At 49.6% G+C, this 26,600-nt stretch overlaps 1 protein-coding gene across 3 annotated transcripts in view; it reads right to left on the reverse strand.

The window, feature by feature from the left end:
- STON1 (stonin 1) overlaps positions 1-26,600 on the reverse strand; it is a 402,444-nt gene that overhangs the window by 371,329 nt on the left and 4,515 nt on the right. The window contains exon 2 of one of the 3 annotated variants that reach the window (XM_069608406.1): positions 213-382. The exons of 1 other annotated variant lie outside the window; for it this stretch is intronic. The gene's annotated coding sequence lies outside the window, so the exon portion shown is untranslated. Of the gene's footprint in view, positions 1-212; positions 383-26,600 lie in introns of those variants that run through there. One more of the 3 variants, XM_069608407.1, reaches the window with a different exon arrangement.

The following is a 26,600-nucleotide window of genomic DNA, read 5'->3' on the forward strand; positions in this document are numbered from 1 at the left end:
TCTTAATCCCAAAAGGTACATTTGTTTGTTGTATTGTTAGGATAACAATATGGGTTCTTGTCATTTATGACCAATTGTTTCAGTAGTTTAGGAACTGCACATAGCTCATCTGTTTGGACTACTTTAGAGCTTTCCTGGGCCGGGTAAATAATAATTCTGGCCTATAACCCTGAAATAAATGAATGGCAACACAGTAGAAAAGGTTAACTTACTCACTGTAACTTAATTTGTGTCCTTCACTGTATGAAGCACCAAGTGGATCTTTTCAGTGTCAATAGTTTTCTTGAAATGGTGGAATAGAGGTTTGCTGCAATTCTGTTGCTTTCTGTCAAAGCACCGGACCAGGTTCTTATTGGGCATCTTCCATCCTTTGGGGTTCCCCCTGGAAATCAAACAAATACTTCTCAATGCTAACATTTGCTTGAGGAACAGGATAATGGAAACATTGCAAAAGGGCTTATTGTTGACTATTGCTGTTTCAAAGATGTTCATGGACTCAGGAGACGGTTGATGTGCCTATCTTCAACGAGGACTTGATTGTATTCCCGGGAAGACACCGGGAACAGGATGGTAGCGATGCCATCAAAACACTGGAACCACTTCTTCCGCTGAGATCACTGTCCCACCACATCCATCGTTATGAACAGGATTTATTTTGATAAAATCATGCGCCACAATGGTGACCTTTTTTCGAGCTAGGATTATATCTTATTTTTATGGAATGTAGAGCAGTTGGCCAAGTTATGCAGTCTAAGTATTTATAGCTCAATGTTCCACAAGGCTGACTAGGTTGCATATTTATAAATTTTTGCATCAGGGGTGCAGACAAATAAAAGGCCACCTCTGCCTATGGTCACTTTGTATTCCAGCAGCAGTCAGAAACGCAATGATACCTGTGAACCTGCTGGTTCTGAGGGTGTTAGGAGACTATTGGCCTCATCAGGGGTTGGGCGGAGCGGTATAAATTTGGCAGTAACGCTATTACCGCTGCATTACTTCTCTGCCCAATCCTGAGTTTGGGCGGAAAGTGGGAGATTTACCTCCAGCTTTTTGGTGGAGGTCAAAACCTTTCCACTCATTCTCGGTGCTAATTGCGCCGGTGGTAATAGGCCTGTTAATGCCCCAAAGAGTCCAATGGACTCAACAAAAAATGGGGAGTAACAGCCTTTACCATAACTTGAGAGTTGCGGTAACGCTATTTGCGTTGGTGGTATCCCGGCGCAATTACCACAGAGATATGCCAAGGCCGTGATGAGGCCCTATTTCAAAAAAGACACAAGCCTGCGCTGTAATTTTGTCATGGAGTAGTAATGAAAGGGGGATCTTATTAACAGACATCTCTTTCAGAAACAGAATTACCTGCATCATGTTAATTAATACAAATCAAAAAGCAAAAGGCTCCCCTCACCAGATGGCATTTTATCACACTCTTACCTTCACCAGCTACCGCTCATTGGTATGTTAGTGTTTGCCACGCAGGGCTGTTATTGTTGCAAAAGAATAATTCTGGTTGGTAATTTATATATAATTCTTGGCGTATCTAGTTCCTTTAGGTTTCACGATTAGGGGCATGCCTTTGCAAAAAGCTTTTGGAATCTGAAGTGTCCTTTGATGTCAAATATTTCACTGTTTTACTACACATTTCACCAATTGTTACACTGTTTACACTTTTACTATTCTGCTAAGTCAAAGTTGTCTACTAATGTTGTGTCCATCACTATAGAATTTCTCCCAACATTTTCTGCTGAGAACTCTGTGTTTCACTTCAGAAAAAATATATGTACTGTCAAGGGCAGAAGCAGAAACTTAAGAACATTAGAGTCAACAGCTCGTCAACCTTTGATCATCAACACTTCCTTATTAGTGCTTAGGGTTCATTGAAAAACATGTGTACTTGCTGCATGCAGCATGTAGACATCATATTAACAGGCCGATTCATGTAATTCCTCCCAAAAGTGTCGCACGCGGCTGGCGCACAGCGTGCCCGTGCGAATGTCTGCGCCAGCCGCGTGCGATAAAACCAATTCCTGCGCACAGCGTATTCATGGATTCTCGCCTCCAAAAGCAGACGTGGCGCAGAGTGGCGCAGCGACCCTGCAGCAGCGCCAGTTATTCCCCCAAGAACGCCCTCGCGCAAGGAAAAGCCATTGAGATCGCAAAACCATCGCAAAGGGCTGCGCCAACACTGTACCAGTTTACCGGACTGGCAAAAGCGCGGAACGCGTATTACGGGTGTCGGGAACACGCGTGCGCGAGAAGATTCACACGCGATCGGGCCAGGGGGAGCGTGTGCGTGTATTTCAGGGGTGCGCGAGAAGTCCTACACGCGAATGGCCTGGGTGCGTGTATTCCAGGGGTGTGCGAGAAGTTCTACACCCGAATGGCCTGGGTGCGTGTATTCCAGGGGTGCGCGAGAAGTTCTACACGCGAATGGCCTGGGTGCGTGTATTTCAGGGGTGCGCGGGAAGTTCCACACGCGATTGGCCTGGGCGCGTGTATTTCAGGGGTGCGCGGGAAGTTCCACACGCGATTGCCCTGGGCGCGTGTATTTCAGGGGTGCGTGGGAAGTTCCACACGCGATTGGGCTGCGTGCGTGTATTTCAGGGGTGCGCGGGAAGTTCCACACACGATTGGGCTGGGTGCGTGTATTTCAGGGGTGCGCGGGAAGTTTCACATGCGATTGGGCTGCGTGCGTGTATTTCAGGGGTGCGCGGGAAGTTCTACACGCGAATGGCCTGGGTGCGTGTATTTCAGGGGTGCGCGAGAAGTTCCACACGCGATTGCCCTAGGCGCGTGTATTTCAGGGGTGCGCGGGAAGTTTCACACGCGATTGGCCTGGGCGCGTGTATTTCAGGGGTGCGCGGGAAGTTCCACACGCGATTGCCCTGGGCGCGTGTATTTCAGGGGTGCGCAGGAAGTTCCACACGCGATTGGGCTGGGCGCGTGTATTACAGGGGCTCGCGGGTGGTTTCGCACGCGATCGGGCCTGGGGGAGCATGTGCGTGTATTTCAGGGGTGCGCGAGAAGTTCCACACGCGATTGGGCTGCGAGAGGGTATTTCAGGGGTGCGCGGGAAGTTTCACACGCGATTGGCCTGGGCGCGTGTATTTCAGAGGTGCGCGAGAAGTTCCACACGCGATCTGGCCTGGGGGAGCGTGTGCGTGTATTTCAGAGGTGCGCGGGAAGTTTCACACGCGATCTGGCCTGGGGGAGCGTGTGCGTGTATATCAGAGGTGCGCGGGAAGTTTCACACGCGATTGGGCTGCATGCGGGTATTTCAGGGGTGCGCGGGAAGTTTCACACGCGATTGGCCTGGGCGCGTGTATTTCAGAGGTGCGCGAGAAGTTCCACACGCGATCTGGCCTGGGGGAGCGTGTGCGTGTATACCAGGGGTGCGTGGAAAGTTTTACACGCGATTTCAGCAGGCTACGTGTATTTCAGGGGTGCCGGGGAGTCCTACATGTGATTTGCCAGTGTGGGTCCTCCCAGGTGTTCCCTGTACACCCTCCACGGCCCCTGCAGGCAGCCCACACCACAGGTGACTACCCTGCATCCCTGGTCATGTCCCGCAGGCAGCCCACCCAACATGGGCATGCCCCCCAGCAAAGGCACATGTCTCCTTGCACTTATGATCACCAACTCATGTCCCCTTGCACTTATGATCACCAACTCATGTCCCCTTGCACCCCCACCCCCAGAATTGCGGTGCCCCTGCCAGCAGGCCCCCACCCATGTCCAACTCATGTTCCCCACCACCCCCACCCCCCAGCACTGTGGGGCACCTGCCAGCAGGCCCCCACCCATGTCCAACTCATGTTCCCCACCACCCCCACCCCCCAGCACTGTGGGGCACCTGCCAGCAGGCCCCCACCCATGTCCAACTCATGTTCCCCACCACCCCCACCCCCCAGCACTGTGGGGCACCTGCCAGCAGGCCCCCACCCATGTCCAACTCATGTTCCCCACCACCCCCACCCCCCAGCACTGTGGGGCACCTGCCAGCAGGCCCCCACCCATGTCCAACTCATGTTCACCACCACCCCCACCCCCCAGCACTGTGGGGCACCTGCCAGCAGGCCCCCACCCATGCCCAACTCATGTTCCCCACAACACCCACCCCCCAGCACTGTGGGGCACCTGCCAGCAGGCCCCCACCCATGTCCAACTCATGTTCCCCACCACCCCCACCCCCAGCACTGTGGGGCACCTGCCAGCAGGCCCCCACCCATGTCCAACTCATGTTCCCCACCACCCCCACCCCCCAGCACTGTGGGGCACCTGCCAGCAGGCCCCCACCCATGTCCAACTCATGTTCCCCACCCCCCTACCCCCCAGCAGTGCAGGGGCACCCTCCACCAGGCCCTCGCCCATGTCCCATCCATGCCCCCCTGCACCTGGGTCCGAACAATCCCCAATCATGTCCGTAATGGCCATCCTCCCCTGCCAAAAGGCCCAACCAACTATCACATCCACCCACATATCAAAGGCAATTACATGTTACACACCCAATGTAAATAATGCAAATGAACACATGTCTGTCACACACAATGGCTGCAAGTGAATGTTAAAACACCCAACATGACATGCATGAAAGCAATGAGATGATACGACACATTGAAGGATGAAAATAAAAATGTATTGAAAATCAACTTGAATGGAAATGAAATGAGAAAAACCACAAAGCAAAACAACCAAAAGAAGATGAATGTCCATGAAAAAAATCCAAAAAATAAAAAAATCCATTGAAGAACTATTTACAAGATAATCCCGGGTCCATGAGCCCAACCAAATGAAACCCAACTATGACAACTAACTAAAAACTGAACTATATACAAAAATGTGGCGCATTGTCCAATCGCAACCAAATAAAAAAAAAAAATTAAAGGAAACCTAACACTAACTATATAACTATATACAAAGGCAGCGGGCTAGTCCGACGGCTCACTGGTTGTTGTCATGCCAGGGCATCATCGAACTCCTGTTCAATGGCTTGGAGGCGGGCATGTTCCCTGGCCCCGAGGTCCCGCAGGGATAATGCAGTGTCCAGCTCCAACTCCCTGCGAAGACCCTCGAGGCACTCAGCCCGCCTCAGCGCCCTCCGCATGGAGTCCTCCGCCCTGACCATTGTGAGCCATTCCTCCTCTGCCCGCTGCCGCTCCGCACCTATCTGCTGGCACAACCGCTCCCACACGGAAGCCACTCCCATTCCAGGGTTCTCCTGCCCTCCGGCCGATGCCTGCACCCCTGATGTTGATGGCCCCGAGCCATGATGCCTCCCACGTTGAGCCTGCTGCTGCCTCCGACGCAACTGCCTGTGCCAGCACGACGGCATCCAGGCTGATGGAAACCACCGACGCCGTCGTGCACGTGCCCTGCCCGATGATGCCGTCACATCCTCCATCTGCTGGGGTCCAGTTGCTGTGGTGTCCACCCCTGCTGGACCTCTGACTCCCGACTGTGGCAGGGATGGGATCCCCACCGAGCTGGCTGCATTGGTCAGGGCAGGTCCACAGGGGGCCCTGGAGGCATTTGGGCCGGAAGACGGCAAGGAGAACGACTGGCGTATAGTCTCCACAGAGGAGGAGAGGGCCGCCAGATTGGCCGACACATGCAGGAAACCCCCGAACATGGACGATCCCAATTGGGCCACGTCGGCACGGTGCTCTTCGTGATGACGTGCGTGCTCCTCCTGGGAAGCACGCACGGCATCACGAATCACAGCCGTGCGCATCGCGACCCCAATCAGGACCTTCTCCATACGGCCAGGGGTCCCCTCGTCCGCAGGTGGAGGGGAGTCAGATGACATGGACATCCCCTCTACCTGCGGACGGGCCTGGGACGGGGCATCCCTGCTGGTGCATGGTGGTGCACCCACAGGGCCAGGGACAGCGACATGCACAGGCCCCTCCACGGTGACCTGTGCTGCCTCCTGCCCCTGCCCCTGGACTGCACCACTTGCACCAGCAGGGATGCCCCCACCAGGCCCCATGTGCGCCTCAGTGGCGGCCTCCTCCTCCTCTGTGGAAACCACCAACCTGGATGGCTCCTCACCGTCTACCGCCGTAGCAGGCCCCTGTGGGGGCTCACCCACCCCTTCCGCTGCAGCCGTGGGGGCATCCCCGCTGCCTTGCTCCACAGCGCCGTCTACGCCCTCTTCTTCACTAGCCGCTGCGTAGAGGGAGACATAGAACACAAGCATCATGGTACTGTACAATGGTCCCCTAGACAGGAAGCAATAGCAGATGAGTGCCACTGTCAAAGTACACTTCCATCATGTCACTCCACAACACATGTGTCAGTCCAGGCAAAACACACACAGTGACAGTCATGGTGCATGCCATGGACATTTCCATACATGTCCAATGGACTCTCGAAACATACTATGTAATGGTACTCACATGCATCATGGGTCATGCCTATCACATGCACACACTTCACCTCAGTCACATCCATCTGGCCCCGTACACCCCAATCACAGTGCATACAAGGATGACTAGGCTGCATCAGTGAATCTGTAAATTGTCACAGACAAGTGTCATGCATCCATGGCATTCACAAGTCACAGACACGCAGGTCAGGCACACAGACATGGATACCATATATGTACCTGGCATCAGCACCCATCCCTCACCCCCACCCATGTCCAGGAACAGAGACTGCCATGCTCTCATGTGTGCAATCTGCATAGGGCTCCCCATGTCGCATTTAAACACATGCAACAACCGTGCGGTTCACACATTACTGGTCGCACATGCATTACCATGATGTCCCTGCACACATACATGCGTACATGGCCTATGTCACACATGCAGGCAAGTATCAGACAACCAGCACACTGCAACATGCCCTGTCTCACACAGCAATGCTTGGCCACTTACCGCTCAACTCCAGACGGGTCTCCCTCTCAAGGACCTGGGCGTGGAGCGCTGGGTGTAAGCGTTCCAGGACCCTCATCTGGAAGGAATTCATGCGGCCCCGGCCCCCCTCCACGAGGCGCCGGGCCTTTATGAGGGTCCTGGACCTCAAGTCCTCCCAGCGCTTCTTGACCTTCTGGATGGTGTGGGTTGCCACCCCCTCCGCGTTGATGGCAACCACACAGTCGGCCCAGATCCTCTCCCGTCCTTCCTTGTTGGCGCGGGACGATCCGAAGAGGGCATCATACTGCCCCAGGACTTGCTCCACCAGGACACCAACTTCGGTGGCAGTGAAGCTGGTGCCCCTCTGCCCCTCTGGCCGGGGGTTGCCACTGGTGCCAGATGTTGATGTGCCCGACATGGCAACCCCAGGGGCAGGAGTGGGTGGGCAACTGGGTCCTGGGGCTGGGCTGTGGAGCGATGTTATCCGAGTCGGGAGTCTTCTGTTCCAGCAGGGGTGGACACAGCAACTGGGCCCCTGCAGATGGCTGATGTGCAGGCACCAAATGGCAGGGCACGGTGGCAGCAGGCAGGCAGCAGCAGATGGCACGTGGGAGGCTGCTCGGGGCACTGGGGGGCAGTGATTCGGCCTTCTGGGCAGGAGCGTGGTCTTCCGTGTGTTTTCGCGTGGCCAGCTTGATACGGAGTGATTTGGTACGCGATTTCATTGGACCAAAGGCCCTTACTGCGTAAGCACGTCTGTGGCGTTTCGCGCACGGGCGTTGCCCTGGCAGGGCTTGGAGATCCCGCGTTCATTTACACTGCTCTGTACGTGCTTTTCGTGCGGTGCGTGTGTTTTCCATCCGTTGGGGTTCACACGCTATTACTTCACAGCGGGTGTTGGCTACGTGTTCTTCTACACGCAAGGCAGACGGTGAGTGGTACCCCGCTCCCCCCCAGGCCAGATCGCGTGTAAAACTTCACGCGCACCCCTGAAATACACGCACACGCTCCCCCAGGCCCGATCGCGTGTGTAAACACCCGCGAGTCCCTGAAATACACGTACCCCGCTCCCCCAGGCCCGATCACGTGTAAAAACACCTGCGAGCCCCTGGAATACACGTACCCCGCTCCCCCAGGCTCGATCGCGTGTGAAAACACCTGCGAGCCCCTGAAATACCCGCACGCAGCCCAATCGCGTGTGGAACTTCACGCGCACCCCTGAAATACACGCACACACACCCCCAGGCCCGATCGCGTGTGTAAACACCCACGAGCCCCTGCAATACACGTACCCTGCTCCCCCAGGCCCGATCGCGTGTGAAAAAACCTGCGAGCCCCTGAAATACACGCCCCCAGGCCAATCGCGTGTGAGAAACTTCTCGCGCACCCCTGAAATACACGCGCCCAGGCCAATCGCGTGTGGAACACACGCACCCCTGAAATACACGCACACGCTCCCCCAGGCCCGATCGCGTGTGGGCCTTCTCGCGCGTGTAGGACTTTGGCGCACATTTTTTTCCTGCGCAGGGACGCTACCGCCTGCTTTTGTGTGGCGGACATGTATGGGCCTGAGCGCGTCTTTGCCCGTGCGCTGTTTTTCCCTATTCGATTCCATGAATACGTGTTGTAGTCGAGCGTGTGGGCGTTCTGCGCACTTGCCTCCTGTACTTCCCCCGTCACGCCCACATTTTCACGAGTTGTTCCCCATTCTGCGTGTGACGCCCCGTGTTACGCCTACTTTTGTTATGTGCGCCGCGCTATGTGCGAATTCGCTGAGGCCTTATCGCACGGCGTTCTATGACCTATGCGCCAGTGTGCGCCGCGCACTTTTTCAGCGCACATCCCACATTTCGCGCGTGCACGGACTTCCATGAATAGATGTGCGATGTTTTCTGTGCGATAATCGCACTTGCACTGCGATTTTCGCTATTTCACTGCGTTTTTTCGGCGCACGTTGATTCCATGAATCGGCCTGTAAAGGTTTACTGCACAATTAAATGTGAAACTAAAATATACGTCTCCATTTCTTTTCCCCCTTTTGTAGAGTTCTAAATATTCAAGAATGTTAATTTTGCAACAAATCCAAACTGCCTAATTGTGTATAGGAAATACTTGGCAATTGACCATGGAAGATGAAATTGGCCAACCTTGAGCCAGTTCTGGCTTTCAGCTAATGCCTCCTTCCATTTTTGTAGCTCAGTTGTCGTCATCAAAAGGAGCATGCACTTACAGTGGGTAAATTGCATCTACTTCAGAGATCTGTGTGCCCCCACAGGTCTTCCTTTGATTGTGTCGTGTCAGGAAGTAATTGTGTATCATTGACACTGTGTCGTGCTATTGTGTGTGTGCCCATGGTTAATTATTCGAGCAATACAGTCTCCATTGGGATGCTCTGATGTGACAAATCCTCTTACTAGGCATCAAACAAAAAGTTTAAATGTGTCCAGGTGAACAGTGGTACTAGGTTTCTTTGCTCTTCTTCCCTGTGTTGATACCCCTTGACACCACAAACAAATGCACACAGTACCCTTACTGATAACCTCCCCCTTCACCCAGCGGTCTCTACACACAGTGATGGATTCACAATATCTAAGCTCTTCAACACTTTCTCTCGCTTTTGCTACCACTGGAAAGGCTGGCCATCTCCCAGCTTATCTGTTATCTGCACTGAATCTGTTGGTTGTCACCATGACCATCAGTCTGGATCAGAGCAGCCAGAAGCACGGAAACTGCTCTCCTGAACACCCGTGAAGAGCTGCTCTCTAATCTCAACTCTAGCCTTTCTTCTGTCCTCGTCCTCCTTGATCTTTCCTCTACGTTCGACACAGTCAGCCACACCATCCTGATCAATCATCTGCGTGACAACCTGGGCATCACGGATCAGGCCCTAGCATGGTTGACCTCCTTCCTCTTGGAATCCCAGGGCCACCGCATCTCAACCTTCTCTTCTAACTTTCAGTGTTCTCTGGATGACACTCAGCTCTCCTTCAGGCTCCTCTCCTCTCTCGCTCATTCCTGTCTATCCACGATTCAGGAATGGTGCGTCTCCAACCATCTCTGCCTTAATGCCAGTAAGACTGAGAGCCTTCTCATTGGGACCCCTGCTCTCGCTTTCCCTAAATCACTCCGGCCGCCCTCCTTGGGCCCTCTCCTTGCGCCATCCTGCGAGGCAAAAAACCTTGGTGTCATCTTCGATTCCACTCTCTCCTTTTCTCCTCACATCACAGACCTCTCTAAGAAGTCCCACTAAAAGTAGCACCTCCTCAGAGGTATTCTTCCTTTTCTCCCTTTCCCCCCAGAAGTTCACTGTCTCCAGAGCCCTGGTTCTCTCTAGGTTGGACCACTGCAACAGCCTCTTTCTAAATGTCTGTGCCTCTACTCTTCGCCCTCTGCAACTAATCCAAGACTGTGAGACTTGTCCTTGGCCTCAAGCCCAGGGATCGTATCTCCCCAGCCCTGAAATCTCTCCACTGTCACCCAGTGGTTGCAAGGATCAAGTTCAGGACCCTCTGCATTGTACACAAGGCTTTCCGGTGCCAGGGACCACACTACATCCAACTCTCTCTTCCTAAGCACTTTCCTTCCCAAATCCCTTCGCTCATCCACCTCCAACTCTGAGGGTCAGATGCTTCTCCATGCAGAGAGTGTGGGGTAGATCTCTCTCCTCCAGCCTCCTTACCGCTCTCAAATTTGAGCAGGACCACTGAAGGTTCCGGAAGCAACTCAAGACCTTCCTTTTTCACTTCTGCTTTCTCTCTCTCTCTCTCCCCTGCTGATGTACTTGTCTGCTGCGCCAACTGGTTCACTTGACACCCTCTGAACCTTAATGGGCACCAGGCTCCTACAGAACCAGTAGCCCCATGCACTGCCTCCGGGCTTACCGCGCACTTGGGGACTGTACCTGTAACCCTGCAGTCTCCTGCCTCCTTGCACTTACTCAGAGCCGGCCACCCTGGCGGTACTTACTTTAGCTTTGCCCTATTGCACTTCCCACCTCCCTCCCCTGGGCACTTCAACTCTTCCTTGCACAATCTGAATGACACAAGGCCTAATAAGATAATTTCTTTTGTCCTCCTTTGTCTCCCCTTACTTGTCTTTTCGCACCTAAAAACACTTGTGTACAGGCGGGTTATAAATGACGTACCATATCATATCACCCAATAAAAGATAGGAGTCCTGCGATACATGAAATTTGGGTTTTAGAGCTTGCACTCCTTGAGATATGAAAATGCATGCTCATATTTTGCTTTTGCAAGGATGCCAAAGACAGGCTGCAGCCAAGCTCAGGCCACACTTTATCTTTATTGCCTATTTGGGCCCCCAAGCTTTTTACCAGCCAGTCCAATGCCCGTTGGGCAAAGAATAGCATTTGGCAGGCATGTGCCATGCAATTGGGACTGGAGCCATACTCTCAGTTAATTTGCCCAGAAATGTGACCTGGCGCCTCCGACAAGAGGCTGGTCAGAGCTTGAGGGCTCAATGGCTTGAGTTAAGATGCACTCATTGTGCATGCAATTCCAGCAGAAGGACAGAGAATTTGTGGGTGATTGGATGTTTCTCTTTAAGGTTGAAGTGTTATTTAGTCTTTGTTTACAGGTACAGGAGCACTTTATTGGCATTTTGCCATTTCTGGTTATTGTACTGTAGTGATGGTTTTAAATTATGGTATTGTGTCAAGTTTTATATGTATTGAGTTTTGGTTTTTAACATGAATTTCTGCATTTATGTTTATTTATTTACTGTTTGCTTGTTAGGCGCTTATACAATAAGAATATTCTGTCTCAAAGCGCCCACAGGGCAGGGAGGGAGGGAAACACAATTACAACACAATGTTAAGAGCAGATGGGGAAGAGGGGGAGGGACGAACCTACTATGCCTTGTGAGAATTCAGAACGTGCAAGTGCAGCAAGGGAGAAGGAAGAGGAGGTAAGTGCTGCGAGGTTCGAGCTCGAGGGTGAGGCATGGACGAAGTGCTAGGAATAAGTGAGTGCTACACGACCTGGGCCGCAGGAGGTGTAAGTGCAAATCTTCAGGGCAGAGAGAGTGCAAAACAAAGAGCTGTGGAAGACAGGAGCTGGGGAGAATTGGTGTGGGAGGTCAAAGCCCCGAATGTGCATAAGGGCCAGGACACCAATACGGCACATGTGAGATTAGCAAAGGAGGGAAGTAGGTGGAAAAGAGGAAAGTCTTAAGGGGCTTCCGGAATTTGAGAAGCTCCTGCTGAAGGCTCTGGGAGAGGGGGAGGCTATTCCAAAGGAGGGAGCCCGCAGAGGAAATAGAGTGACCCCCTGCCCTATGTTTAGCCAAACAGTTTACACACAAGGAGTTGGTGCCAGAGGAGCGAAGAGGTCTAGTCGGAGAGTATTAGCTGAGATATAGTTGAAAATAGAGTGGTCCCCTGCCCCTGTCCCAGACAGCCTTGTGGATGATGCAGAGGGATTTGAATTTAATCTGTGCAGCAACCGGGTGGCAGTGAAGACTTTTTAGTCCAGGAGAAATGCGGTCGCCGGGCTTAAGGCCAAGGATACGTCTTGCTGCCCTATTCTGGATAAACTGAAGAGGTCGTAGAGTGGTAGAAGGCAGATTCAGGAGGGGTCTGTTGCAGTAGTCAAGTCTTGAAAGAATCCGGGCTTGAGTCACATTGAACCTCTGAGGGAAAGTGAGTAAAGGAAGAATTCCTTTGAGAAGGAAGAGCTGATAGTTGGACTATTTGGCAACGTCCAGAGTGTGAGGAAGAAGGAGAGAGAGGAGTCGAAGAGGACTCTGAGGTTCTGAGGGTTCTGGCTAGAGTTGTAGGTGTAGGGGGGGGGCAAGTATGAGGGCCATTGAGAGGGGAAGGAGGGAGCAGAGGTCCCAATGGAAAGGATCTCAGTTTTACAGGCGTTGAGGCAGAGATCATTGGAGGTTCACCAGGACTGGATGGCAGATAGGCATCCATGGATGATGGAGGATTAAAAAGGGTCAGCAGGGAGTCTGAGGACGAGCTGTGTGTCATCTGCTTAACCCTGGAAGTTGGAGGAGAAGGTGCAGATGAGGCGTGCAAGGAGAACAAAATAGATGTTAAAGAGCCAGGGGGAGAGTATAGAACCATGGGGGCCACCACAGGAGGAGATGGAAGTAGGTGAGGAGAAGGGGCCAAGGATGATTTAGGAAGAGCGGTTAGTGAGAAAGGAGGACAGCCAATCCAGTGTCTATTCTGAGATACCAAGTGTATCACTGAGCCTTTGTAGGAAGATGGAATGGTTAACTGTGTCAAATGTAGAGGAGAGATCGAGGAGGATAAGGACAGCTGCGGAATTGGAGTCCAGAGATGAATTTCCCTAGTCATGAGACTTTGTGCTAATATTTTGAATAGGAATAAAATGATTTTCTAACTTGAAATGTAAGCTTCTGAACTCAGTACTGTACACGCACTGGCAGAGAACATGTGTTGTATTTTAATGTTATAATACTAGGGATAACACCCCTGTTGCCTTACCAAATACCCTGGTGTCTCACAAAGGTGTTGATTGTTGGTTGCCATCATGGAATATAATATATGGTTTCATAGCACGTTGGCCTAGAGGTTATGCTACATTATAGGTTATAATAGGTTATCTGCATAGACCTTTTGCTGGCCACAGTCTTCTTAAAAACCTTCAGGGTAAGTTCTGTCAGCGAGTATAACGTAGAGAAAACAAGTAATTGTTTTGCTATGCTATTGTAACATCTATGGCTGATGTACTGATGTATTCAGGATACAAATGGGGTAAGATGGTTTTGCAAGGATGTATAGCTGGAAGGGTACAATTGGAGCATTCTACTACCTTTGCTCTTACTATGTCCCATGCTTTGAGATTCCAGGCACCAGGAAGGTAGTGGTTTGATGGTGCTGGTGGACAATGATTTATGTGGCAACCTAAGATACCACACCCCAGTTTTCTGTGAGCTTTGTGCCTTCCTCGGTAGGTGAAACAGATTGTTACTGAGGTTTTGGCAGTGAAAGAGTAAAGTAGTAGTCCTCCCTGCCCAGGAGAAAGACGTGAAGCCCTCCTATGCACTTCACACCCAGGTTTGAAATACATCTTAGCCTGAAGGGACTAAAGAATCTCACATGTGAGTAGCTCTTGGTCTATAGGTTGCCCACGTGCAATCTCCTTATACAGGACACCTTAAGAGCAGTTGTAATGTGCCTGTAGACTAATGGTGATGGTTATAGTGCTGTTGAGGCTGGCACACTCTTTGGCCAGTGACAAGGTTCCCCAGGAATTACCGATACAAATTGTGCACCATTTTGTTACATTTTCCTTTCTACATGTTGTTAATTTGTACAAGATGGAGGTGTGTTGTGACTTGGTGTAATGTTTGGGAGAGTGATGATGTAGTGAGTTATGATGCTGAAGAATGGAGTGTTCCTGATTTTTCTACTTGGTGTGGTGGGTCAGAAGAAAGACACAGAGTCTGATGTACCATTTTAGTTTAGTTTCTATTTAACAAAAAGGTGCAAAGGCCCAACTCTCCCTAATCTATGGGTTTTCCTGCCTAACAAAACTAAGGTTCTCATCAAGTCTTAAATCAGATTCCGTCCACTGTCCAAAACTATTCTACTCTGACCCTACCACTGTTATAAGAACTAAGGCACAGAAGAATAACTGCCTTCTCCTGTTATATGGGTTTTCCCCAGGTTCACTTCAATATGAAATTCTCAAATATTGGTTAGCCACCACTATCATTAGGCTATACAGTTCAGATTCTAGATTCTTCTAGACCATAATCTGTTCCTTTACTTGTCGTCGCTGCTTTCTATTTTGCTCTTCTTCCTATGGAATTATCTCTTTCATGCCCTGGACTCAACACTTTTCTCTTTACTTTCAGAAACGTTCTTCCTGTCTTTTATTGTGTACCTTTCATCCTGATCACTACAGGTTGTAAAGTCCCATTATTCTTTCTCACTTCCTTTTATCAACTCGTCTATACTGGGATGAGTAGGAATGTTCCAGCAATTGTTATTACTCTCCCTTGACAGTTTGAATGCTCCCTTTTCACTGGGATGAGTATGAGTGTTCTAGCAGTGATTATTACTCTCTCTTAGTATTTCCAATCTTTCCCTGTGACTGGGACGAGTATGAGCATTCCAGTAATGATTATTATTTCTCTCTCTGTATTTCCAATCCGTTCTTGTGACTGGGACATTCCAGTAATGAGCTCTTTCTTCTGTCCCCCTCCCGGTTCTCCCGTTTTTCCCGTTAACTGTGTTTTGTAGGGGTATGCCGCTGGGGTCCTATGTGGACATGGACCTGATTCTCTTTGTGCCAGAACGGCTTCAGACCTTTTCAGCAATGTATGAGATGGTTGCTTCGCTGCTCTTCAATTCGCTTCCTTCTCCGTCAACTCTTCCACCGTGGTGTCAGTGTTGTGTATGGACCCATTGGTCCATTACTTCTCACCTGCGGTCACGCCACCAACCTTCCTTCCTTTGGGGTCAGGACGTCTCACCGCATGTCCTCTCACTGCTTTAGCGTTCTTTGTCTCTTCCTCTTGTCAACGCTATGCGTTGGTGAGTTGTCTCTGTACCTTCTCCCAGTAAGGAATGCTCTCTCTTGGTGTCACCTTTTTGAGCGTTCTCCCTTCTACAAAGTCTCCCTTTGGGGTTTTCGCCTGACTCTCCTCATTGCATCAGACGCTGCGCATCTAGGGCTTCCTCTGCTGGGCAGCTCCAGCTGATTTGAAACTCACAGTCTCTCTCACCTTCTAGGGCCCCACCTTCCTGATTTATGGCATTGTCGTGGGTCTTCACTGGTATTTTGTACAAGACCTTCTTCCCTTTCGGGCTCTCATTCAATATGGCTCGCATAATCTTCTTTGTCACAGTTTTTCTTAAGTTTTCTCTCATGGACATTAATGGTATAACACACTTTAACTTGTTCTTCATGGATTCTTATTGAAGAGGGTGCAGTGATCTTAGGTTTATGGAGTTCCTCACGGGAGCGGGAATCCTTGTCCCCAAATGGGGAGTCTCACCTTGTGAGGTCCCGCTTGCCTCTAGCCCTAGGCAGGGTGTTAGTAGCGGGCTCATCTCCCTAGCCTCGCAAGGAAAGGCTACTCCTTGGGGAGAAGTGACAGAATCCTGTGATTCGTCACAGTGGCCTGTAATTTGCTGGCAGTAAGAAGAGAGATGCTACTATGAGAAGCTATAGGTTCTTGGTGGGATGTGTTTGTATATACCTTCTTGCTGTAACAGGAGTACAGCTACTTTTGTTAGATCTATTCTATTGCATCAAGGTACCTTTACTACAATAGCCCTGCACATTTCCACCCTCACGTTTAGTACTGCAATTGCATTCTTATGATAAAATGGGGTGGGCTGTGTGAAAAAGTCATCTGCCTAGCTCTGGGGGCTACCATAGGAGGGGTGACCAAAGAGGCCGGATGCCTTCCCAATCTAGTTCAGGATACACCTGGTATTGGTATCGGGAGGATCCCCTGGTCACCCCTACTTAGTCCCTGTCTCGGAGGAGGGGGCAGTGACATTAGGTCAGTGAAGGATACTGTACCTTTACGTGGCAAAGTTCTTAACCTTTGGGGGTGAAACAGAGTAACTTTAAGTATATGCTCTTTGTTGACATTGGACACCTCCTTTACTGCGGCTGCTGACCTGTTGGCCCCCTTAAGGCTCTGTAAACAAAAAAGTCATCCCTCTGAGCCCTGGTTCTCTGGGGAACTTAGGGCTTATAAGCGTCTATGTAGGCAAGCGGAGAGGAAGTGGCGAGCCAATTACTCTCCTCATGATAAAACCTCCTTCCGCCACACTATGACAGCCTATCATAAGGCTATCATTTCTGCGAAACAATCTTTCTTTAGTCGGAAGGTGGAGACTGCCGTTAATCAACCCAAAGCCCTGTTTGATTTGGTTCACTCCCTCTCCTCTCCAGCTAAGTCAGGTTCTTAGGCTGTGCCTTCCCACGACCTCCGTGACTCCCTCTCTTGCTTTTTCCAAAGCAAGATTGAGACTATTCGTCACAATATCAGTAATACTGCTGGGCAGTCTGCTACTCTGCCTTCCTCCTATTTGTTGTCCCTATCTAATCCCACTTGGTCTGTTTTCCACACTTACTCTGATCAAGATGTCCTTATGGCCATTCATCGGCTTAAATCGGCTTCGCTCGCTGACTCTATTCCTCTTGCTCTGCTCAAGGAAATCTCTAGTGACATTATTTCACTGATTACAACAGCAGTGAATGCTTATTTTCATGATGTATGCATTACTAATGTCTTCAAACATGCACGGGTGATTCCCCTACTTAAGAAGCCCTCTTTAGATCCCACTCTGCTCACTAATTTTTGCCCCATCTCACTTCTTCCCTTTCTTATGAAGTTGTTGGAGTCCCTTGTCTTCCCTCTGCTTTCTACGTTTCTGGAATCCTCTGGATTCTTCGATTCCTTTCATTCAGGCTTTTGGCCTGGGAGGGGTACAGAGTCAGTCCTTACTTCTGTGCTGGATGATCTTGCTTTCCTGGTCGATCAGGGTGGTGTTGGCGCAGTGATACTGTTAGATATATCTGCTGTGTTCGACACGGTTGGCCATCCTACCCTGATCTCCCGGCTATCGGCGGCTGGCTAAAATCTGGCATGGTTCTATACCTTCCTGGCCAATCGCTCCCAGTCTGTTTCTCTTTCCTCTTTCCATTCAAAGTCGGTTCTGTTATCCTGCGGCGTTCCACACGGTTCCACATTATCACCGACACTATTCAACATTTATACTAGGCCACTTCTCTGCCTTATTCAATCCCACAGTTTCAGGTACTACTATACCAACAACACGCAGATCTTGGTTCGCCTTGTTTTCACTCGGCCTGATACTGCGGCACGGCTTAGGTGTTGCCTCGAGGAACTGGGTTCCTGGATGGCGGCGAACTGGCTTAAACTTAACGGCGACAAAACGGAGGATCTTGTTGGCACCTCCAACACTCTATCATTTTGGACGGCTGATTTCTGGCCTATTCCTTGGGTCCCTTTCTTAAGCCTGCCCCTTCAGTAAATAACTTGGGTGTTCAAATTGCTTCATCTCTTTCCATGGGTGACCAGGTTCGTCTGTCTGTAGGGCTGGCCACTTCAAACTGAAAATCTTGCTGAAAGTTCTCCCCTTCATCCCGGCTCAACTTCAAGCTCCGGTTGTGGCAGCTCTCGCACTCAGCGCAGTCGATTACTGTAACTCGCTTTACCTTGGTCAACCTCGCTATCTTACAAACCGTCTCCAGCTTCTCCAGAATGCTGCAGCCAGATCTATCCTTCATCCACCGTTGGGGGCGCATATTTTTCCCTTACTTCGACAGCTTCACTGGCTACCTGTTGAGAAGCGTGTTCTTTTCAAATCTTTATGCATTTTCCATTGTGCCTTCTATAAAGTGGGGGGGGAATACCTTCAGTCTAAGTTCCCTCCCTATGTTCCATCTCGCCTCCTTCGTTCTCAGTCTGCTCTCTTGGTCCACGTCCCCCGGTTCAAACTTTCCCGTATGGGCAGCTGAGCCTTTTCAGTTGTCGCAGCCAAGGCTTGCAACGCTCTCCCTCATTCTATGCCGGCTATCTCTGACCATCTGATCTTTCGTCGTTCTCTCAAAACGTTCCTCTTCTAGTTCCTCCATCGGTTGTTCTCTGCGGGTCTAGCACCATGATGCCTTCGGGTGAACGTGCGCTCTATGAATATCTATAACATAACACAACATATGGTCTCATGTCACCAAATTGGACTTTAGTGAATTTGGGCACTGCTCATTTAAGCGAGAAAAAAGCTCTATATTTGTAAGGGAATCATTTCCCTTGTCGTGGACAGATGTCACCTGGTTAGACACCAGAGAAACCCTGAGCAACGTTCCAGCACTCCTCTTTGAGGCCCTAAAACAGCCTCATTCTCTCTTGACACTCAAGCCACGGGCCTTCATAGGAAACAAGAGGCAGACATTCAAAAGTGCTTATCCGTGACCAGGGCTAAAATAACAACATGCAAGCTACTAAACAGACATAACAAGTTACTGACCACCTCAGTTCTCCACATACACACAGCACACATTGTCTTTCATGCCAATCATCAATTATCACTTGCCAAAGGCTAATGGCAAGTGCACATTTTGAGGCCCGGCCCTGACTCAGTGTCACCAAACACACCTGCAGGAAGCTCACACAGGATTTAAGGTGGCTACAAAGACAGAGAACACTGCAGGCAACATAAAGGTGCTGCAACTTTTTCCTAGAGGCAAGAAAATCCAGCATGGTTGATCACCCTTTTAAAGGCTAGGTCAGGACTCGAGGCACCAAAGGAAAAGTGGTTAAGACCAATCAATCACAAACCATCACCCACTCACAGGTGCAGACTCTCGCAGGGAGTCCAACCCAAGGGGAAGAATTACATAACAGTATAGGTCCATAGTCCCAGTCAGGCATTGTGGGTGTTACGAGTAGGATCTGGTGGCAGGGATTTGGAGTGAGTTGGAGAGTGAGGAAAAAGGCCGGAGACAGGAGGGAGCTGGAGATAAAAGCGATAGTGGGGTGAGGAACAAGCATTTGGTGTGGTGTCAATGAAGAGCAGAAGTAAAGAGGGAGGATGGGGCCCTAAGAAAGGGAGGTGATGGAGTCCTTTTAAGCTTGCCTGTGAAAAATGGAGAATCCAAACACAGTTTGTGACCTCTTACAGTAGCAGAATATTCTACTAATATCTACAATTTATGGCGGAGATTCAGCAATACCTGCAGGGGCTACAAGGTAAACAAGAATTGGCAATGCCAACAGTTTGACTTTTGTGTAGGCGTGAGAAAGGCACTTACCTGGCACTGTCATAGTGGTATTAACTGGCTATTGATGGTAGCAGGTGCAAAATGGTGCGGGTACATGGGCATCTAATAGTGGTGCTGGGCAAATGCCTAATACTTATACAAAACCAAAACAGTTGGCTTTACCAATGTTTGTTTTTAACAGGACTTCAGTGAAGGACACACATAATGTTTAGAAATGGAGTGGCTGAAGCCAGACCCAGTTAAGCATCTTTATTACACTAGTAGCATGTTTACAAGTCCAATTAAGTCATGAACTCTCAGAAGACTGCTTTGAAAAAACACTGACAGGCACTTTGATTGCAAAGTTTGATGGTAGGGCTTGATTAAGGCAAGGTCAAAGAGTTCCCATGAGAAGGTACTTTGGTTCGGGCAGGAACTGGGTAGGAATGGCCAATGGGATTAGCATGTCCATGGGCAGTCAATGGGTGGGCAAATAACCAAACAATACCTACAAGCTTTGTGTCCCTCCTTGTATGCCATTTCTCCCTATCTTTACTCTAATGCAATAGTTTTGGCTTATAGGTGGCACTAACGCGCCACCTAATAGCACAAACTAAAAAGGAGATGGTCCTCTCTAACAACCGGAGAAGGCAGAGAACATTCCTTTGAGAATGTGAGTGATGGGGAAGTACCTCAAAATCTTTTTAACTTTAAAGGAACCTTGACACTGGTGGAATTGTTGTGAAGAGACTATCCTGACACCTTACATTTTAAGTTTGACCCAAAAGAGAGCCTTTTTTGTGTTAACAATGGTAGACACTGTGGAGACCACTGGGGGCACAGAACAACATGGCTGAATGAAGGAGAGCTCCAAGACAACCCCCTCTCTATGTCCGAGAACTGAAAAAGGAGCCTGCTAATAAGAGAAGATTACACTTGAGAGGGCGACCAGAGGGGTGGGGGGAGTCGGAGTCATCCAGCGAAAAGAGACACTGAGAAAAGCAGCGGTGCAGCCCAGAGATGCCAGAAGCCACTGAGGAGAAAGCGGTGAGGAGAGGGATGAGGATGGAGAGGGAAACAGCGTGAAAGGTGCAGGACAAGGACATCCAGGCCGCAAGGGATGTCGGTGCAGTGGGGGACAATAAATGGTAAAAAGGAGAAGAAATACTCCAGGAGACCGCCACCATGACCCATTCCTGCTCCCCCAGTGTGGGCCGGTTAGGGATGAGCAGGAGTGTGGCACAACTAGCCAAGTGCATAGAGAAGCTCAGACTGTGAGCATGAAGGTTGGGCCCCAAAGACATCGACAGAACTTATATGTGGCAGCTGGGAGATACGCAGATAACTCCATGAACAGAGTGGACCCTAACTCCGAGCAAAAGGAAAGAAAAAGCCTCAAGTACCACACGGCAGTGGGGAGCTGCGACTTAAGGTTTAAGGAGGCAGGGCAGCCCTTGCCACCCCCAGAGAGGAGGAGAAAGAAAAGGGGTAGAGCCTAAATCTCAAGCTCCTAAAATACTAATAATATTGGAAATAAAATGGACAGATGTAACTACAGCAGGAGGAACCACACAGAAAGATGGGAGCAGCAGCAAAAGCAAAAGCATGGACTACACCAAGGCTGAGAGAGTGGCTTCGACATAGGGATGACAGAGGCTACAGAAATTTAGAAGACAAGGCATGGAGCAGCTGAGGCGCCCAATGGAGCATGAACAAGGAGGAGTTAGTAATACTGCTGCAAAAAGCGATATAAAAGACATCTAAAGCAATATCAAGGCCCTTCGCTTAGATATTCAGGTATCAATCTCAGAATTAAGGGAAAGGATGGACAAGGTGGAACAGAAGTTGAAAGTGCTGGAGAACAATCAACTATCGGAAGACATCTGAGAGATGAAATACAAGGCAAGACTGGTGGACCTGGAATCGGAAGAGACAGCACTAACGCTGAAATTGGAGGACTTTGAGAACAGGGAAAGAGGAAATAACTTAACAATCATCGGGAGGAGGGAGAAGGAAGGGGAATCCCCAAATAATGTGAAGAGAAAGGTTGAGAACATCATAAATGGTCTTTTTAAAGAAGTGGGAGGAGAAGAGGTGATGCGTAACAAAGCTGATAGGGGCAGAGGATCAACTAGTTGCCCAAGAACATTGGTGGCTAAATGCAACTACTACATAGACAAAATGTGTGAAAGAGGGGGGGGTTGGTGCTGAGATGGATCAGGTTTGTTTAGTTGCTGGCTGGCTCATGGTGTGCGCGGAGCCACAGCAGTGCTGGTTTCCCACAATAGGACTGGGATTTAGACTTGTAGGCATCCAGAGTCGGGTATTCCTGGGTCAGGTATGACGGAGACTGGTATGAAGGCTGGTAGTCTCTTGATGTTTGAGAGAAACGTGACTTTCCAGATCGAAAGGAATGGCTGCGTTGTTGCAGCGTGCCCAGGGAACGTGCCATTTCCGTGTCCACCTTGATGGTTTGCTAAATCTCGTCCACCTGCTTGCCAAACAAATCTAGCCCATTGAAGGACATGTCCACTACCTTTGTTTGAACTTCCGGCCAGAAGTTGGTGGCCTTAAGTCATCTTTACGTGCGCAAGACAAAGCCGTTCCTCAAATGTCTGAAGCCGGTGTCTGCAATGTCGACCGCAACTGAAATGGCATGGTCCAAAGCAGTTTTGCCCTTGCGAAGCAGGGAGAACGCCTCCTTCTTCTTATACTCTCTTATGAATGTGAGAATGGGACCCAACTTGAACCAAAGTCCTCTGAACCTTGATGGTGATGGTGGCTGTTATACACTTGCGGAAAGTGTTGAGATGCTTGTCCTCCTTATCGGGGGGAACAGAGCATGGTGAGTAGAGGTTGGATTAGCGCTTGCGTAAAGCAGCTGAGACCCACGAATCAGGACTGGGTTGGGACCTGAGGCACTTGGGTGCGGAATCCAGTACCCAGTATTTCTTATCGAACCTCTCCTTCTCAGGAGGGGTTGGTCATAGTCAACAGACAGTCCTCCAATATGTCCTCCAGTATTGGAATTGCGACCAATTTCGTCTGGGGGCGAGTCACAGAGAGGAACATCATCTAGTTTACCATCACCTGGCACCAGGTCATCGAATTCTTCAGTGCCTATGGTGTGTGTAGAAGCATCTCCCTGGGAAACATCATCTTCAGATTCAGTGTCCATAAGATTATGTACAGGGGCAGATCCACATGTTTCTTGCTGTGGTGTGGATTGGGCAGGTAGCCTCTGCTGCAGCTCTAACACCAAGGACTGCAGTGTTGCTAGAATGTCCAATGAGACGTCTATGGTATCCTGGTGGTGGGCCAGCAGGAATGGTGGGAGGAGGCAGCCTCTAGCATACCGGCACTGACTTAGGGGGAGGCATGGTCGACTGAGGACCAGTCAGCACAGTCTCCAACCCTACATTATTCGTTTCTCCCTCCGAGAAACCCCCAACAGGCTCCTCTGGGTCTGTATGCTGCAGAATGTACTTAGGCGGGGTCGCCAACAAGCTTGGTGTAGCTGGGGTGACACTTAGGACCAGTGGAAGTGGGCGTGGAAGCCTGGGTAACAGCAGCCAAGGGGGATAAAGCTTGAGGGGCGATCGTCATTGAGGCCTGTGCAGGATGGTATGAAATCGTGCCAGCCAATGACGGGGCAGACGACTTTTCCTTCTGTGCCGTTGACGTGTTCATGGATGAAGACTTTGTCTACGGGGCATGGTCGCAGATTTTCTGAGGACCGTTGACGGAGTCGATGATGTGCCCTGACTCATTGATGGAGTCCTGGACAAAGGCTTGTTGACTTGATTTGTCGATGACGATCTAGCTTGGGCTGTCGACGGGGGCGTGGATGATGAAGAAGGCTTGGCCCGTTTGCTCGTTGATGCTGTCGACAAGGAATGCTTCTTAGATGCTGAAGCAGCCATCTGAGATTTTGCAGAAGTCGACGTCTAGGCTACTTTGGCAGGGGGCGACTAGAGGTATCCTTGTGCGATCTTTACTTCTTTGAAGAGGAAGCATGCTGCACTGGTCTGCTCTGTCTGAGGGAAGCATGACTCCAGACTGAAGCCAAGTCAGAGGCTCCCGTGTCATTACACCAAGCCATTAACCTGCGGTGGCGGTCTCAGAGAGTGTTGTTTGAGAGCGACCGACAGATTGAGCAGTCCTGGATGTCATGCGCCGGATACAGGCAGTAGAGGCAGTCTTCGCGGAGGTCTTCCATTTATACATTCTTGAGGTCACAGTGGCAGTCTTGAACACTCCGTTTGGCATCCGCCATGGATGGGTGAAAGCCTCACACTTGAAGACGAGAATCTGCTACGATGCGACGAAGGCCATGGGAACCGAAGCAACCCCAGGCAACACTGGAGGTAAGGATTCAGGAAATCATTGTGAAAAAGAAAAACGTGTACAATTGTAGACAAAAATGTTTAAGAAAAATTATCGAGAGAGATTTTGGAGGATTCCCAGCACATAACGTGCAGTTAAAAATCTGAAGATGGCCTCCAGGGGTGGGCCTAAGGGAGCCTTTCTATTGGCTGTGGGCAATATGACCCAAAATGACTATTAGAGCACTAAAGTGACAGCAGTTTTAAGTTTATAAAATAAATTGCTCTATTTTACCAAGGGTAGAATTCCAACTATAACTATCTCTTTTTAATAAAGAGCTTGGATTCAGCACTAACGGTCCCTTCCTCACCACACACTCTGGAACGGGCTGTAAACGGGTTGATAGATCAATGCTCGGGTGCTTTCTCTTGCTTTGTTCCCTGGACTCTGAATTTTTCCATGCCATGGAGGACCTGAGCAATTATAAGGGTAGGTGGACTTGGCTCCTTGGAATACTGATGTCCTATCATTCTCGGAGTGTCCTACCTGACTTTAAGTCTTCTCTGGGGTTATTTTAAGCATGGCACTTAGTGTAGCGAACCTATGAACTGTTCATGAGTAACTTAAATTCTGATGAATGCAAATTACATAAAAAGAAAATTAATAGGTGCAGGGATTAATCAGGCAAATTGACTCCAGTGAATTTATATATTCTCCCGAATGAGGTTCCCAGATTGGAGCTCGATTGGTAAATCTAGCTGAAATAGACAAATCTAGAGTGTTCTCCTCGGGAAGTGCCCTCACACCCAAATCTCAAATGCGTATTCGCCATGCACATGCAGCGTATTCTCTAAAAAAAAGAGCTAATTCCTGAGGATTGCACACGCAAGAGGCGAGTCCCCAGATGTAGGTTCCCCGTGCAACACCAGGAGCACGTTGACATCAGAGAGAATCAACAAGCAATGCACTGGTTTCCCCCACCACATCTGCAGCACTGCATACACGGATTCCCATCAAATAAAAATGCGTACGGTTTATTATGGCCTCAAAAATGGTTATTCTACAGGAGTTTGCCCGGCATGGGTGGTAAACAATGACCCCATACATACCAAACATCGATGGCAATTCCTGGAATGCAGGGTCCATTTGCATTGTGCATTATATCTGCTGTGTTGCAGTGGACATGTAGGAACACAGCATACGAATCCCATGAGGCTCAAAATATGTTGTGGATGCAGAGAATAAAGCAGGGAATGCCATTATCCCTGTTTAGCTGTGTCTATAGGGCGGCACTAAAGCAGATATGAGGGAGATGGTATGTGAGGCGGGTCACACAGCGTGTGAGTGTTGTTTGGTTATTTACTCACCCATTGGATGTACATGGCATGCTAATCTGGAATCTCAATACCATTCCAACCCAATACCTGACCCTTGGACCCCCAAAACGAAACTTCAATAGATCTAGTTGAGCTAGCTTTATCAAACAGTAACATCAAACTATGCTTTTTATGGTGCCTGCCAGTGCTCTCTCTATACAGTCCTCTGGGAGTTAATGACTTAATTACAGCTGTACATGGCTCCTAATGTAATAAGAAATGCCTTAACCAAGTGTGCCTTCAGCCAGTTGAATTGCAAGCACAGTGTGCGTCCTCCGACTGAAGTCCAGTTAAAAAATATGATTGGCAAAGCTAACTGTTACTCGCACCATTTTCTAGCGGTTGCCGTTTCAATGCCTAATATATACACAGAATTAAAACTGCTGGCTTTCACAATGTCCGTTTTCCTTTGTATCCACATTCAACACAATGAGGATCGAGTGCTAGGTACTGTACTCGGTTACCTGCGAAAAGACAGATTTGTGTTTCGCTGTTCTCTGGATGAGGGTAGTGAACATCTAAAGAAACGTTTCTGAAAACGTGCAAAATCTTCAAACTGACAAACATTGTTTTGCACTTTAATGGTTTAGTCCACATTTGGGTATGGAGACCCACACTCTGCCTCAATGTTCTGTTTCTGTGCCATCGTAAGTCTTAACAATCCTTCCGATGAGCCCCGGTACAGCCCATACTATGCACAGCAGCCTTGATGGGAAATTGCTGTCCCATTAAAGGTACAGCGCCAAATTGTCCCATTAAAAGTATAGCAGCTCATCTAAGAAGTGCCAGTGCTACTGTTCCCATATAAACAAGCATTGGCAATGGCAACCGTTTTGGCTTTTGTGTAGACATGGGATAAGCATTTGCCAGGCCCTGCCGTAATGCTGCAACCGGCCCATTAATCGTGGTAACAGCTGTAAAATGGAGCTTCCCAAATGCCTATCTAGTACATATGAACAAGCCAAAACTGTTGGCTTTCCCAATGCGTGTTTATAACAGGACGTCAGTGAAGGCTGCTTATAAATCAATATATGATATGATATGGCATTTGTAACGCGCCTATACACAAGTGTTTCAAGGCGCGACGAGGCAAGGGAGGGGAACATAGGGAGGACGGACAACGATCCTACTAGTGCATGAGTAAGTGAGGACATCAGGTGTCAGGGCTGGGAGGGCGACTGTAGGGATACAGAGACAGTCCCCAAGTGCGGGGGTTGCCAGGTAGACTGTGCAGGAGTGAAACGCTGGCAGATGAGGACTGGTCCCGAGATCAGAGGGCGTCCAGGTAGCCGATG

The sequence above is a fragment of the Ambystoma mexicanum genome, chromosome 4q (assembly GCF_040938575.1).
Source record: "Ambystoma mexicanum isolate Mex_15411 chromosome 4q, UKY_AmexF1_1, whole genome shotgun sequence".
NCBI lineage: Eukaryota > Metazoa > Chordata > Amphibia > Caudata > Ambystomatidae > Ambystoma > Ambystoma mexicanum.